At 48.3% G+C, this 14,339-nt stretch overlaps 1 protein-coding gene across 4 annotated transcripts in view; it reads left to right on the forward strand.

Moving 5' to 3' along the window:
* The first annotated feature begins 1,291 nt into the window (after window positions 1-1,291).
* The window catches only part of LOC119443696 (RNA-binding protein 12), a 77,245-nt gene continuing 64,197 nt past the window's right edge, over window positions 1,292-14,339 (forward strand). The window contains exon 1 of one of the 4 annotated variants that reach the window (XM_037708411.2): window positions 1,292-1,411. The gene's annotated coding sequence lies outside the window, so the exon portion shown is untranslated. The remainder of the gene's footprint in view (window positions 1,412-14,339) is intronic. The other 3 variants (XM_049663187.1, XM_049663186.1, XM_049663188.1) reach the window with 3 other exon arrangements.

Genomic DNA, 14,339 nt, shown 5'->3' on the forward strand with positions numbered 1-14,339 from the left:
CTGTGTTTATCGTGCTCTTAGTAGCAAAAATCCCAAGCATCTACTCTGCATTTTTCGTGGAATTCTGGCAGATCATGTGATGTCAGGCTCACAGCACTACGCGATAATTGTCGTAAAGCCCGCGATAAAATTAAATCGCGTTAAATCATGGACAGCGCACAAGCGCTGAACGCGATTGAGAACATGCGCTGCCTCATTTCAAGGACGCGTACGTGAACAGTTGAGTAAACACCACCTTAAGCATTATATTACTTACGTGACTTCAGTCGTGGCCAGGAACACGTACATACGTACAGTACCTCCGCCTTCGACGTCTGTCAAGTAAAGGTGCATGTGCGATGTGATGACGCTGCCGAAAAAGGCGGACACGGCGACGTTGCTACACAGCGCCGGTTCGCTAACTCTGTCGCCCAGGCGCTACGCCACTAGAATATTTCGATCGTCAGCACCACCGAATTCTTGAAAAATACAGGTCTCACACCACCACAGTTCACCGAGACCAAAGGCCGCTATGCCACACCAGCACTACTGCACGCCTTTTCGCTAAGAAACACTAACCCACTGCTGACATACTACTAGCACAGAATACCCCTACTAGCATAGAAAAAAACAACAACTTTCTACTAGAGTGTACTAGAACATGGCACTCTAACACTACGCAACCAGCGTTGAACCACAGAACACCCCATTGAACCACGACCTCCTCAGTTTATAGAGCAGGTCGTGCGTTGAACAACGCGCGGTCGGCGTGGATAGATAGATGGATGGATGAGGCTGAACCCTTTAAATCGGGCAGTGGCATGCGCTACCTAGCCGTGACTATTAACATATTTTGTACTTTGTGGTTGGTGAAATTTCGCCCCTGCCTTGACTTTAGCCACCAATCAGATAACCTCACTTTGGTTATCTCTACCCGCTTCAAGTCTATTTTGCCTCTACTGTCCTTAAAAGGCGCTGCCCCAATGCTTTGAATATACGATGGATAGATGGATGGATGAGGTTGAACCCTTTAAATCGAGCGGTGGCATACGCCACCTAGCCATCACTATTAACATATTTTGTACTTTGTGGTGGGTGAAATTTCACCCCTGCCTTGATTATAGCCACCAATCAGATAACCTCCGTTTGGTTATCTACGTGGCCAGAGATTCAACGCGCCACGGCTTAGAGAAATAAATGGCCACGGCGTCACTTGGAGCCACCATCGCGCCTTCTCAAAAGTCCCTAACGATCCTGTCCCTAGGTACCTAGGATCAGGTCACGTGAGGTATTTTTGTACGGCATTTAGACGCACGCCGTATGCGCACGCGTTCAAGTCCGCTTCTTGCAGGTTGCTGTTTCTATGCCAGAGCAAGACTTATCAAGCGATTCCCCGTCGACCAATGCGCATTCATTTCCAGTCACTTTGAAGGTTAGTGATGTAACACTTGAGTTGTTCTGCAGGCCGGCCGCTGGCCTCGTGGATTGCTTTGTTTCATTGTGAGGTTTTCACCTGGCTTTGTACACGGTAGATTCGCGTTATGCTTACATGCTTGCATTTATCTTTATCAAATAAGAAAAGAAACTGCTGTTTGCTGAAAGCGGCATGACATGGTCAACGCGGGAAGTCATATACTCGAATATTGTGACACACTAGAACATGTTTTTTACTCTGGTCTTGTTAAGCATCATCATGACGATAATTTTTTGGGCGTGGATATTGTGCCGGCAGCCGGCATTCCTAATAAACGCATCACTGTTTTGATGATCCAAATATAATCTCACTAGTAGGGAGGGAGCAGTCTACCTGACTGGAGCAGTATTTATTTATTTGGGGTGTTGCTACGCTGCGCTCCGCAACACCCCAACGACCGCCGCTTCACGTCAGCGCCCGGCACCGCGGCTTCCGCCGCGGCGCCGGCGCTCAACCGACCGCGCCGCCAAACAGAGGAAAAAAAACAGCAAAGCGGGATATCAAGAAAAAAAATATCCATGGCGGGATTCGAACTAGCGTACGCTTATTCTCAAGGCGAGCGTCGTAACCACTAGGCCATACAGCCACACTTCGAGAACATGCATTCATGTGAACCATATGATATATGCGTTCCGGCTCCCGGCACAATATGCACTTCCTAATTTTTTCATCCCGAACCAGCATGGATTTTGCATGGGATTATCCTGTACCACTCAACTTACTGAATTCATACGTGACGTTGCACTCAGCTTTAGATAGATGCTGTTTTTATTGATTTCCGAAAGGCGTTTGATGGAGTCCAGCATGACTTACTTTTGCACTAGCTGTCATTTCTTGGCCTTCCCGATTCACTTTATGGTTGGCTTAAAGATTATTTGTATAAACGGCAGCAAAAAGTGGTTCTGAACGGTGCGACGTCGAGAACGGTTGATGTTTTGTCAGGTGTGCCTCAAGAGTCGGACCTTGGGCCGTTGCTGATCCTCATTTTTATCAATGATTTAAGTGAAGGCTTCGTTTCGAATATCAGACTGTATGCAGATGATTGCGTTGTGTACCATCCTGTGTCATGTGCCGAACATACAAGTGTGTTGCAGTTTGATTTTGAAAAAATTTGTTCCTGGTGTGCTAAATGGAAGATGGATTTGTACGTAGCAAAGTGTTATGCTCAATTTACGAAGAAAAAGGTGTCTAATTCATACTCTCTAAATAATGTTTTAGTGCAATGCGTTGATGAAGTCAAATACCTGGGCGTCACTAACGGCGGCATTAGACTGGACATCCCACATAGACATAACAAGCGCTAAAGCATGCTGCCTATTGCACCTTTTCCAGAGGAACTTCAAGTATGCACCCAAACCTTTGAAGGAAACTTTGTATCTTACATATATTAGGCTGGTGTTAGAATACGCTTGCGCAGCATGGGACCCTTCACAAAAGTTCTTGAAGTTAGAGCGTGTTCAGAAAAGGGCTGCAAGATTCATCACGGGCATCTACGACTTCAAAATTAGAGGTTCGCAAATCAGGGAAAATCTGGGTCGGAAGTTCCTGTCCACACGCAGAAAAATAATCAGGTTAAAGCTTTTACACAACATTAACAGCGGTAACACAGGAATCGATAAGAACATATATTTAAAACCACCTCATTATCAGTTTAAGAGACGCGATAATTCCAAGAAAATAAGGGCCTACCAAAGTCGTATTAATGTATTTAAGTTTTCATTCTTTCCGTGAACATTTGCAGAATGGAATTTGCTCCTGGATGAGATAGTGTCTGCACCCAATTTTTCATCTGCCATAGAGAACTTCGCATGAATCTGTTTTAGACAATATTTCCAGTGTACCGTTTCATGCATTGTGTAACAAATTTTATAATCGAATGTTTTTGGTATTGGATGTGTTGTCTTTCTCTCTAATTATGATGATTGTATTTTTAATACCATAAATGATATGATGCTGTCTTTCTTGAAGTTCAATCTTTTACCTTTATGTTTGTAATTAACCCCCCTACGATAATTCCTAACTCGGACGCTGTAGCTATTTGTAATAAATAAAAAATATATATACTGGCCAATGGCTTTTCAAGAAAGTACGCGACACTTTTGTGATGTATCTGCGATGACCCAGGCATCTACGTGGATCGGCCTCCAATGCTGCAGCCGGGGGGATGGACCCCGCCTTCCTTTTCTGCGACAGAAGCTTTCGCTATACGGGATCTTTTGAGAGGGCAACCTCAGTTGTGCTACTGCCCACATTTACACCTCGATAGGAATGTAGTGCGGCAGCGGCAGCCGATATGCTTTCCATGAGCGACCCCTTACGACTCGGCACAGCTGACTGCATTTAGTGCATAAAAATAAAAGCTGGAAGACCATGGGCCGTATATGAAACGTTCCGCGTAGGCGATAGTTCACATTGTCCAAGCCTCCACCAAGGGCGCGCGCTGATTGGCTGATTTAGCAAAACCGGAAAACGAATTGCGCCATTTAATAGTTGCGGTCTACGTCATTTTGACGTCACGGTGTCATTGGGTGCTCCCGACATATATTCAATTAACAAACACGGCTGTGTCGTACTGCGGCCGATACACTCGAAAACAACACGCCCGAGCCACTCAGGGCCGCGATTTTCGCTCGATTATATGGCACTGTTATCGTTCACTGTTCACGGCCGGCTGATGGCCTTGATAACACGAGTGGGACGTTGCTCTGACCACTGACAAAGTGCGAAAAGGAATATCATCGGGGAAGGAATTGCTACAAAATCGCGGCCCTGCACTCGCACGGTGCGCTCTAGTGCGTTGTGAAGCGTTCGAGAACACATGTAGGGCAGTGCATGCAGACGTCACGGGTGAGCAGCCTGTTGATTTATTGACCGTGACTGTCGCCTAGGCGACACTATCGCCGAAGTGGAACGTTTCAGAATACGACCCATTAAAGCCCACTTCGACACAGCAAATGCTAAACACAACGGTGCATGCCATATCTTGCTGCCATGTTTTAAATATTGCATAACTTTTGAAAGGTGTTTTCACCCACTGAACCATATCCTGCAAGAGTTAAATATTTTTTGCAATGGTTCACAAAAATCTCTTAAATTGTGGTCTCTCTCAAAGAATTCAACCTTGTGCACACCTTTGATATCACTCTGCACTTTTCCAAATAATTGAACAAAGACACGGTGCTATTGGTAACTTGTGGTTTGAGCAGTGGCATTACAATGGACCTTTCAACAGCAATTGACCTGCTGGGAGTTTCCTTACGATACCTGCTTTTTATCTTGAAGCCATGTCATACAAATTATTTGGCGTTCTTCAAGAATTAACTTCAAAGATATGGAAATACACTGGTCTATGATCAATTTGCACTTTCCGGACAAACCATGCAGTATCTGAAAACTGGCCATATGGCTTGGAAAGTGTATGCCTCAAGTATGACAGTTTAGCATGCAAGCCATCTTGCTGGTATTAAAGGTCAACTGCAACAATGTTTTGGGTCATGTAAAATGTTGATTCAGATAGTGTAGATATATAGCAGTCTCCAAGATTTTACGTTTGAAATACGAGTGTATGGTTCACAAAAAGCTTGCAGTAAATGTTTTTCATACCAAAATAAAACAAAACATAGCTGCCATTACTGCTTGCCAGAAATAATACTACAGGACTTGGAATGTGAGGCTCCTTGGTGTGACCTTTAAGATTAGGCGCCGGCTGCAGCATGTTGAGAAAAAACTAAAGGCAGTGTGCTCGAGCTTCCGTCATCCACAAACAGCCAGGTGTACGCGTTGTCTGCTTAGGTGCCATCTAAAGGCTGCTAATGAGAATTATGAAATTGCCTGACCTGCATCTTTGCCAAGATCGCTTCAGTAGTGTATACTACCCATTTATAACCAATTTACCCAAAGTGAGAGTTCGTTGCAGTTCACCTTTGTTGCAGATATCCATTTGGTACAACGGAAAACGTCATGAACTTGCCTTTTAATTGACTTGATAGGTTTAATAGACTGATTTCACGACTACTACACCACTGCTGCAAAGGATACAGAAAGGTAACTATGGTTAGGGTTGCCAAGTTTTTAAAAAAAATTCTTCGCAACTGGGGGGAACATGCGGTTGTCAACGGGAGCGGACCCGCTTCACATCGACTCCTGCTATTATGCCAATCAATGCAGTGTTAATTTACAGTTACCGCGATATAATTGCTACCAAAGTGTGCACGAAGGTGCGAGGCATCGACCGGTACCAGTTTTGACCAAGCGGTACGTTATTTTCTTGATTTACGAGGACTCTTCTCTGGTGCGGTGCGGACTTTTCGCTAAGCCTAACGTAGGCCTACCACGAGTTCGCCCACCGGTCGCGACGGGCCTGGCCGCTAGGCCTAACCCAGCGACAGGTACGACCAAGATGGCGTCTGGAATGGAAGTGGTCACGTCGATGGGAGACAACATGGCGTCAGCGCTGAGCATCGGCAGTTTCGGCGGGTGCACGTGCATCGAAGTTCACGGAGAGGACATTACACCGGAAGAAGCCGAAGGCTGGTCAGCCTGCGGCAAGCGCATCAAGCAGATCATGGCCGGCAAGGAAAATGGTGAGTCCGCCGCCATTACTCGCCAGTCTAGACCCAAGACCAGAGCCAGTTTTGCTAAGGGAGTTGCAGCTTCGATAACGAAAGCGGCAAGGATGCCCATACATATGCCGAAAGAAGACACCAAGGTAGTCATAGACCACGTGGCGGTCTCAACGTAGCGAAAACGGAGGCTTCAATTATCATGTCGGTCATCAGGACAGCGGCTCAAGTAACAAAGGAAGAAGCCAAAGCAGACACCATCTGCACAAACGTGCATCAAAACATCATTGTGGTCAGCACCCCGGACGAGAGGCACGCCACGCTGTACTCTAAGGTCAAAGCCCTTAACATGGGAAGTAAGACATACGAAATCAGCGCCTACCGAACGGCGCTGGATGGCATGGTGAAAGGAGTCATCCGGGGCATAGCCGTAGACGATACCACGGAGGAGATAGCCAAAAACATCGTGAACCCGTACAACCCCCTAGCGGTGGAGGCGCACAGAATCGGCAATACAACCACGGTGATAGTACTCTTCGCAGGACATAAAGTACCGAACTTCGTCAAGTATGGCTCGATATTGTTCAGGTGCGGGCTTTACCGCAAGCACTTTGACGTGTGCAAGCAATGCAGCAGGGTCGGCCATAGAAGACGTATGCCCGAATACCAACACCAAAGTGTGCTTCAGCTGCGGAATCACGAACCCCAGCGAGGGTCACGAACGCAAATGCAAGCCCAAGTGCAAGCTATGCGGGGGACAGCATCCAACGGGCGAGAGGAATGCAAAAACAAGTACAAGATGCCGTAGGTGGTCAAGAAACGGCAATGGGAACGCAAGATGGAAGCCATGCAGCAACAACCGGACCTGGAAAGCTCTCCGCCGCAACGAGCGCCGCCTGCCGAGAGACCCCGCGGGGAATCAAAGCACTGTGACAGCAGCCGCAAAAGGGATGACAGCAAAAGAGGCAGGAGCGCCAGTCGCTGCAGACCGTCGCAGTCGAGGGAGAGAGGCTCCTGGGCCGACGCAGTCAAGGCAAACATGGCAGAAAAGAGACAACCACCGGCGCAAAACGCCGTGAAGAAGATCCAAGAAGCGAACGGGGTGGAGAAAGCCTTGAGAGACGAGAAGCTAAAGCGGAGAATCGCCGAACAGGACGCAACCATCAAGTAAATCAACGAGAAGCTAACGACATTAATTGCGATGCAGCAACAGCAGCAGCATCCGACGCCCGCACAACAGAGAAAACAAGAGACGACCGAGGACGAACCAGAGGTCGAGGTGGACTCGAGAGCCACGAAAGCGGCAGGACCAGCTCCCAAGAGGAGAGCCATAGAGGGCGCCAAAGAACGAAAGATAATGGAGAGAATCGAAAAACAGGGCGACAGACTCGACCATCTTGAGATGACCAGCAAGGTAACCAATAAACGCCTCACCATGCTCGAGCAAACGCTTCAGCAGATGACAACCAACATTCTCACAGAGCCAACATTCACAACAACCAACAGAGCACGATCCAGAACATGATAGCGCAGATGCAAACACAGCTGCAGGTGCACATACAGGCACAAATGCAAAGTATGGAAGCACAGATCATCGCCAAACTGCAGAAATCATGGCCGGGACAGCACGTATAGCAGTAACCACACCGCCAGTGAGAGACCTCTTGGTCTGGCACTGGAATTGCAACGGCTTTACAGGCAAGAGAGCGGTGCTGCTGCAGCACTTGCAGCAACAAACGAGGAAAACAGACGTAATGATACAAGAAACACACAGCGAAGAGACACCAAGACTCCCGGGCTACCGGTCGCACGACAGCCCGCCGAGCGAAAGGGACACGTCAAAGAGCAAGGAACACGGGCCAAGAGCTGGGCAACGATCACTACATCGTGGAGGTCGTACCGCTCGAAGGCCAAGGCAAAAGGCACTACCCGCCGTGCAACTGGACATTACGGACATCGAACAATGGGCAGCTAACGTCGTTGAGATGACGGAAAGAGCCACCAAAGAGCTGGAGATGGACGAACGGATAGACAAGATGGACAGTCGGCTGGCCCACCTGATAGAAGCCAAGCAGTGCATAAAGGCGAGGTGGCAGAAGCAACGAACTAACCGAAGTCTAAGGATGATCGCCGAGCTCAACAGGCAGATCGAGGTCCAGTGCAAGGTGCTATGCACCTAACAATGGAACGAGGCCTGCAATGAAGCCGACGGGCAGTTACACAAGGGCAAGACGTGGAACATGCTGTGGCACCTCCTTGACGAAACAAAGACCAAGGGCCACCAACACAACAACCTGGCCAGGATCCTACACAAGGCAATCTGCGAACACGGGGAGGACGAGATCAAGCGGCACTTGGACGCCAAGTACCTACCGACCACCCCCACAGAAAGACACTCGGATTACCAAGGCAACGAGAACGAGACGCTACATCGAGACATGGGAAGTCAGAGCTGCCCTGCAGGATCTCAATGGTAGGTCTGCCGCGGGTCCCGACCGAGTGACCAACAGAGCGCTGAAGAACCTCAACGAAGTGGCCATCAAAACGCTCACGAACTTTTACATTAAGTGCTGGCAAGATGGAAGGCTACCCAAGCAGTGGCAAGCAGCCAAGACGATCCTCATCCCCAAGCCTGGCAGGCCACCCAACATAGAGAACCTCAGACCGATCTCGCTCACTTCGTGCGTGGGAAAGGTCCTCGAGCACGTTCGTATGAACAGGTGGCAGCGTTACCTGGAAGAATCGGAGCTCTACCCAAATTCCATCATTGGGTTTCGGAACAAGCTCGGGGCGCAAGACGCCATGATCTCACTGAAGAACGAGACCATCGACGATATGACGGGCACCAAGGACAACAGAGCCATACTCGGACTGGACCTGCAGAGCACCTTCGATAAAGTGAGGCACTCGGCTATCCTGGCCCAAGTATCCAGACTAAAAATGGGCAGGAAGACATACGAGTACATCAAAGACTTCCTGACGGAATGGACCACCGAAATCTGCACGGGAGACCTGCAGCTCGAAAAGAAGCTGGACAGCGTCGGAACCCCGCAGGGCTCGGTGATCTCCCCGTTACTCTTCAACCTCGTGATTATCGGGGTGGGCAACCAGCTAGAAAGAGTAACGGGAGTCCGGCACACCATCTACGCCGACGACGTTACGCTATGGGTACCGGGAGGAAGCGACGGACACATTGAGACAACGCTGCAAGAAGTGGTCAACGCCATCGAGGAGCAGCTGGATGGGTCTGGACTCGTCTGTTCTCCAGCCAAGTCAGAACTGCTGGTGATTCCACCGAAAGGAGTGGGCAGGAAAAGAAATATAGGAAGTCAAGTACGAGCGTCCCAAGATCACGATTAAGACGGCGGGAGGGCAAGTAATACCGGAGGTCAAGAAGATTCGAGTGCTCGGGCTGGTCATCGAGTGAAATCGAGTCAACGGTGAACAAGCTCGCGGGCAAAGCGGCCGCGGCAATGAGACTCATCAAGAGGGTGTCCAACAGAAGAGCGGGGATGGAGGAGGAGAACCTGACTAGGGGGGGGGGGGCTCATTCAATCCTTTGCAGTTAGCCACATAACGTACATCGCCACCTTCCACAACTGGAGGCCGAGTGGACGTAACAAGATAGACGCCACCATACACAAGGCGTATAAGGCGGCACTCGGTCTCCTCGGGAGCACCAGCAACGAAAAATTCATGGCGCTGGGAGTCCACAACACGCTGGGCGAAATAGCCGAGGCACATAGAACAGCGCCACTGAAACGTCTCTCTGAAACGAGAACCGGAAGACAGATACAGCAGGACCTTGGCCTCGAGCCGAGGGAAGGCAAGCAGCAGAACAACGTACCTATACCGGATAGCATCAATAGGAAGCCCAGGGTCTGCCCGATCCTGAAGAACGTGAACCCTGAGCACAACAAGGAGCGGAGGTTGGCGAGGGCCAGGGCTCTAGTGGACCTCCACGCCAGAGAAGAAGGCGCCATCTACGTGGACGCGGTGGAGTATCGAGGAAGCAGCGACGCATACGCAGTGGTGGTCGTCAGAGCATCGACAGGTGCAACGAAGACCGCAGCGAGCGTCCAGACTCGAGAAGTGCACCAGGCAGAGGAGATGGGCATCGCCTTGGCCCTCTCCGACACCGTATGCACTACAGTGCTGTGTGACTCTAGAACGGCAGTGAAGAACTATGCCAAGGGTAGGGTATGTAGTGAGGCCGCACGCATACTGCGCAAGGTCGAAGACGTTGGGTGCAAAAGTGCTGCGGTGATCAAGTGGTTTCCGGCCCACATGGGCAGTGACGTGTCGGAACGCGGGAATGCGAACCACAACGAGACGGCCAGCGCGTCCGCGTGAGGACTAACCAACCGCGCGGCTGCAAACACGGCCGACTCGGAGTGTTGGTCGCGGTACAGTGCCAAGGACAAGATGACCACCTTCAACGAAATAGGGAAATGGTACAGACTGAACAGACAGACTATGCCACCACCTCACCCGGGGCTTACCCAGAAGGAGGCAATGTTATACAGACAATTACAGACGGGGTCCCTGCTGACCCCGGTGCTAGCTAAGCACACGTGTTCGCACGAGTGATGTGTGTAGACTGTGTGCGAAGGAGAGAGCTACCGCGGCTCACATCCTTTGGGACTGTGGCGTAAATCCGAGAGAAGTCAGTGAGAAGATGACGATCCCGTCGCAGCTAGAGGCTGCAACGAGGATCTACCATCAAGAAATACAACTCAAGGCCGTCCAGCAGGTCTCGGCAGCTCTAGAAAGGCAGCGACTGAGCGAAACCGAGGAGAAGGGAGGCGGCACCCCCAGCAAGGGGGTGGTGGCCCTCTCGGACCCGCGGAAGGGGCGAGCGAGCAGAGGAGCATAACACATGAGACTGACGTAGTGGCCGCGTCGCTATGAAAGCGATGAAAGCACAGTGGAGGGAGCTTAATCGACTGCAGGCATTTTCAATAAAGTTATTCTCCCTCTCTCTCTTCGCAACTGGCTGGCACAGTTGAGAAGGTGAGGATGAAGATTCTAAACTAGGAGCAGGGCTGAAATAATCCTGAAAAATATTGCTGGCACGATTCATAATGCAGCTTGCCTTGGCAATCTGGTTGAGAAACCAAAGTACAGTGTAAAATCTGTGTGGGTGACTGGCGTCATGGTGCTAACAGGGCAGTTGTGCATGTGCTGAATATGGTGAGATGAGTCTCTTGAATTTGGATACGTTGATAGTTTACAGTAGGGCGTAGAAGCATGGCTTGGAGCTAGGTCATGAAAACAATGATGTGAAAGGAAAGGGTGGCATGGAATGGCTGTAAGTGATCGTGTAGTCATTCTTGAATGAAGGGGCACTAAACTTTATGCAAGGCAAAGATGAATGCATGTAGCAAGTCTGGCCGTGTGAGATGCAAGGAGCTTTGCTTTGCTTGAATAATTACAGCAAAAATTTTCCAAGAGACAATGTGAAGTTGCATTACACGCTTAGTTCCACTAACACACTACGTCAAGTACGTTATAATTGAAGGGAGAGACTGTTGTACCCGTGGTGGCACGTGAGCAGTGTTTGCTGCATCACAATTTTGCATACCACAAAAACTTCACAAATATATCTAGTGTTCTACTATGACATTGTACAGGACCATTATTCACATTATCTCTTCCGAATGTGACTTCTTACAAGGACCTCTCTAAAGCCAGTTAACAAATACAGCTGCTACTTTTGACCTAAGCTGGAGGGCGCTCACACTGACTTGATGTTTAACCAGTGTACCTCACACTTCGATCCTTCTGCTTATAGAGCAATGGGATTGTAGATTAAATGCTCTTCTTAGCAATGCTTCAAAACAAAACTTTGTTAACCAGTACATAAAGTGCCTTCACTGCGTTGTCAAAGCAATTGCATTTTGCTGCGTTGTAAACTGAAGCTGTGCCAATTTCTTTGCGCAGGAGCTAGCATAATTTTGTTTTCAAGTACCCACTGTGTTCCTAGGGACTGTACAGCATTCCTCAACACAACCAGCTTGAAGTGCAGGTGAAATGTGCTACTTGGGTCCAGAATTGTGCCATGAGATCACATCAGCACCATTATACAGAGCCTGTTCACATGTTGGGAACTGTGATAAGGCAGTTTCTCCTTCTGCACAAACAAGAAGTTAACCAAAGGTCACTACGTTGCCTGTTTAAAGGTGATCAAATACTTGCTCATGTACACTGGGATTCAAGGACTCAAGTTCACAGCAGTGCAACAGCAGGATGGTAGAAACTAATAAAAACAATGTAAAATGGGCACATGCATTTGATGTAGCATACACTGCATTTGACGCATACTTTGTCACGGGAATTGGACAACTTGTGATTGAATATAAAATAAAGGAAAACTTAATTTTAATAAATGAAAATAAAAATTCCATTGCTGGTAATGCAAGCTTACATTTGTTAGTACAGTTTACAAAGAGCTGTTATGATGAACATGACCATCTTCAAAAAATTCTTCAGCTGATGTGGTGTTTTTTGTTTACTTATATCATTTGTGGTAGGCATATTTTAGCTATTAGTAATGAGAAAAAGCAATGCATTTGCTTTAGTGAATGCTTCATCTCTGATTTCATTGAAACACAGATTTGTGCCTTTTCTGACATGGGTCTCCTGCTTCTGGCATAGATTTCTCACTGGCTGTACACAGTATTCCATAGCTACTAAAGCAGCAGGTGTTGTAGAAGCTTCCAGAGGCTGTATCAGTACTGACGTTACGATCACTTCATCATGCTGAAGTTGAAATTAAAACGTCGGCTGGTTATAATGTGTGGCATTTGCTCTAAAAGCTCTTGTTTCATCCAGCTGTACTAAGACATTGGCAAAATGTGAGTGTTAGGAGATGCAGTGCCTCCCCGGGTAGCCATTAACACATTCACACCCAGCTATAAATGACAGGTTGGATGGAGCAAGGGGAAGTGTTAGTGTGCAGTTCAGTTGCGAGCAGGCGTGGCCTGCTCGAGCACACCAAGGCAACTTGGATTTGACCACAGTGACTGCCATAAATCCTTTACTCTCAAACAAAACTCATATACACAACATGGAGGCAGTCACCTTGTGGCAATGATGATTATGACGTCTACACTGGAGGGCCAAGATGTTGTGCTTCATAGTTTTCTGTCTGCACACTTCTTCAGTTGATAGTAAACCCACGTCTTATGCAGCCTACTTTCCTGGTAACGGCCATGTGATTGGCTTATACCTGTGTCACACGGGCACCCACCAACTTCTTTAGAATAAGGGAGCGCGAAACTTCCTAAGGGAGGTTCACCTCAAAGAATTTGTGGTCGTGTCACATGGCCAATAACAAGATTTTAAAAGAAGCCACCAGAAGTGCATTCAGGGATGTTTGGTTTTTGTTGAAGTACAAGAATGTAACTTCTAATTATGCTCATGGCTATTATAATTAACGCTCTTACCATAAAATTATTTCATGTAAAAAACATACACTTCATTAAAAATCAAAGTGCGCTGCCTAAATGTCGCATTGCTGACAGTCACGCCAGCTGTCCTATGCTTACGTTTTCTTTTTTGGCGTGGCGAGTGGGCTCTGTGTTCTGCTACCCAAACTGCTGCAAACTATACTAAAACGAAACATTTCGTGCACGGTGACCTTGTGAGCTTTTCTTTTATTTTGTCAACTGTGCCAGTGTCAGTTATGAGTGACCATCTGACCACTGCATGACAAAGGCACATTTACATGAACTCAACGCGAGCGGGTCGAGTCTGAAATCTGGCTGACCGAGCCCGACGTGACTGCGTTTACACAAACTTGCTTCTGACTAGTCTGGACAACGATGGCACACGGCGTCGAGCCAAGACATCAACACTTTCGAACTGGGCTTCTGGTTCCCACTGCTGTCAGCAACAGCTCTATTTCATGGGTCTTATTGCTACGATGAGGTTTTACTGCACATTGCTTGTCTTAACCTCGTCCAGATGTTATTCCCATTGCCGGCGCCTAAATCGTGATGTAGCAGTGTTCCCGCGCAAGTCTAGGCGCTGGCTGGCCCGACCCGTCTGCGTGCATACTGCAAACGTGTCGGGCTGGGTCAACCTATCCCATGCAGTCAGGTTGACCTAGCCCGACTCGACGCTTGTTCAGCCCAGTGGTTACATGAACTCTACAGGCATATTCCAGCCCGACAAGCAGACTCGACCCGATTCTGTAGGGCTTATTAAATACCCTGAAAGACAACAAAAACTTGGCACCAAGCGGCCTAGGTCGAGAGTATTGTGCAGCAGCAAGCATAACTGTTGTTGAATCGTGCTTGAACTTTCATTTAATTTTATAG

This window comes from Dermacentor silvarum, chromosome 3, assembly GCF_013339745.2.
Source record: "Dermacentor silvarum isolate Dsil-2018 chromosome 3, BIME_Dsil_1.4, whole genome shotgun sequence".
Taxonomy (NCBI): Eukaryota; Metazoa; Arthropoda; class Arachnida; order Ixodida; family Ixodidae; genus Dermacentor; species Dermacentor silvarum.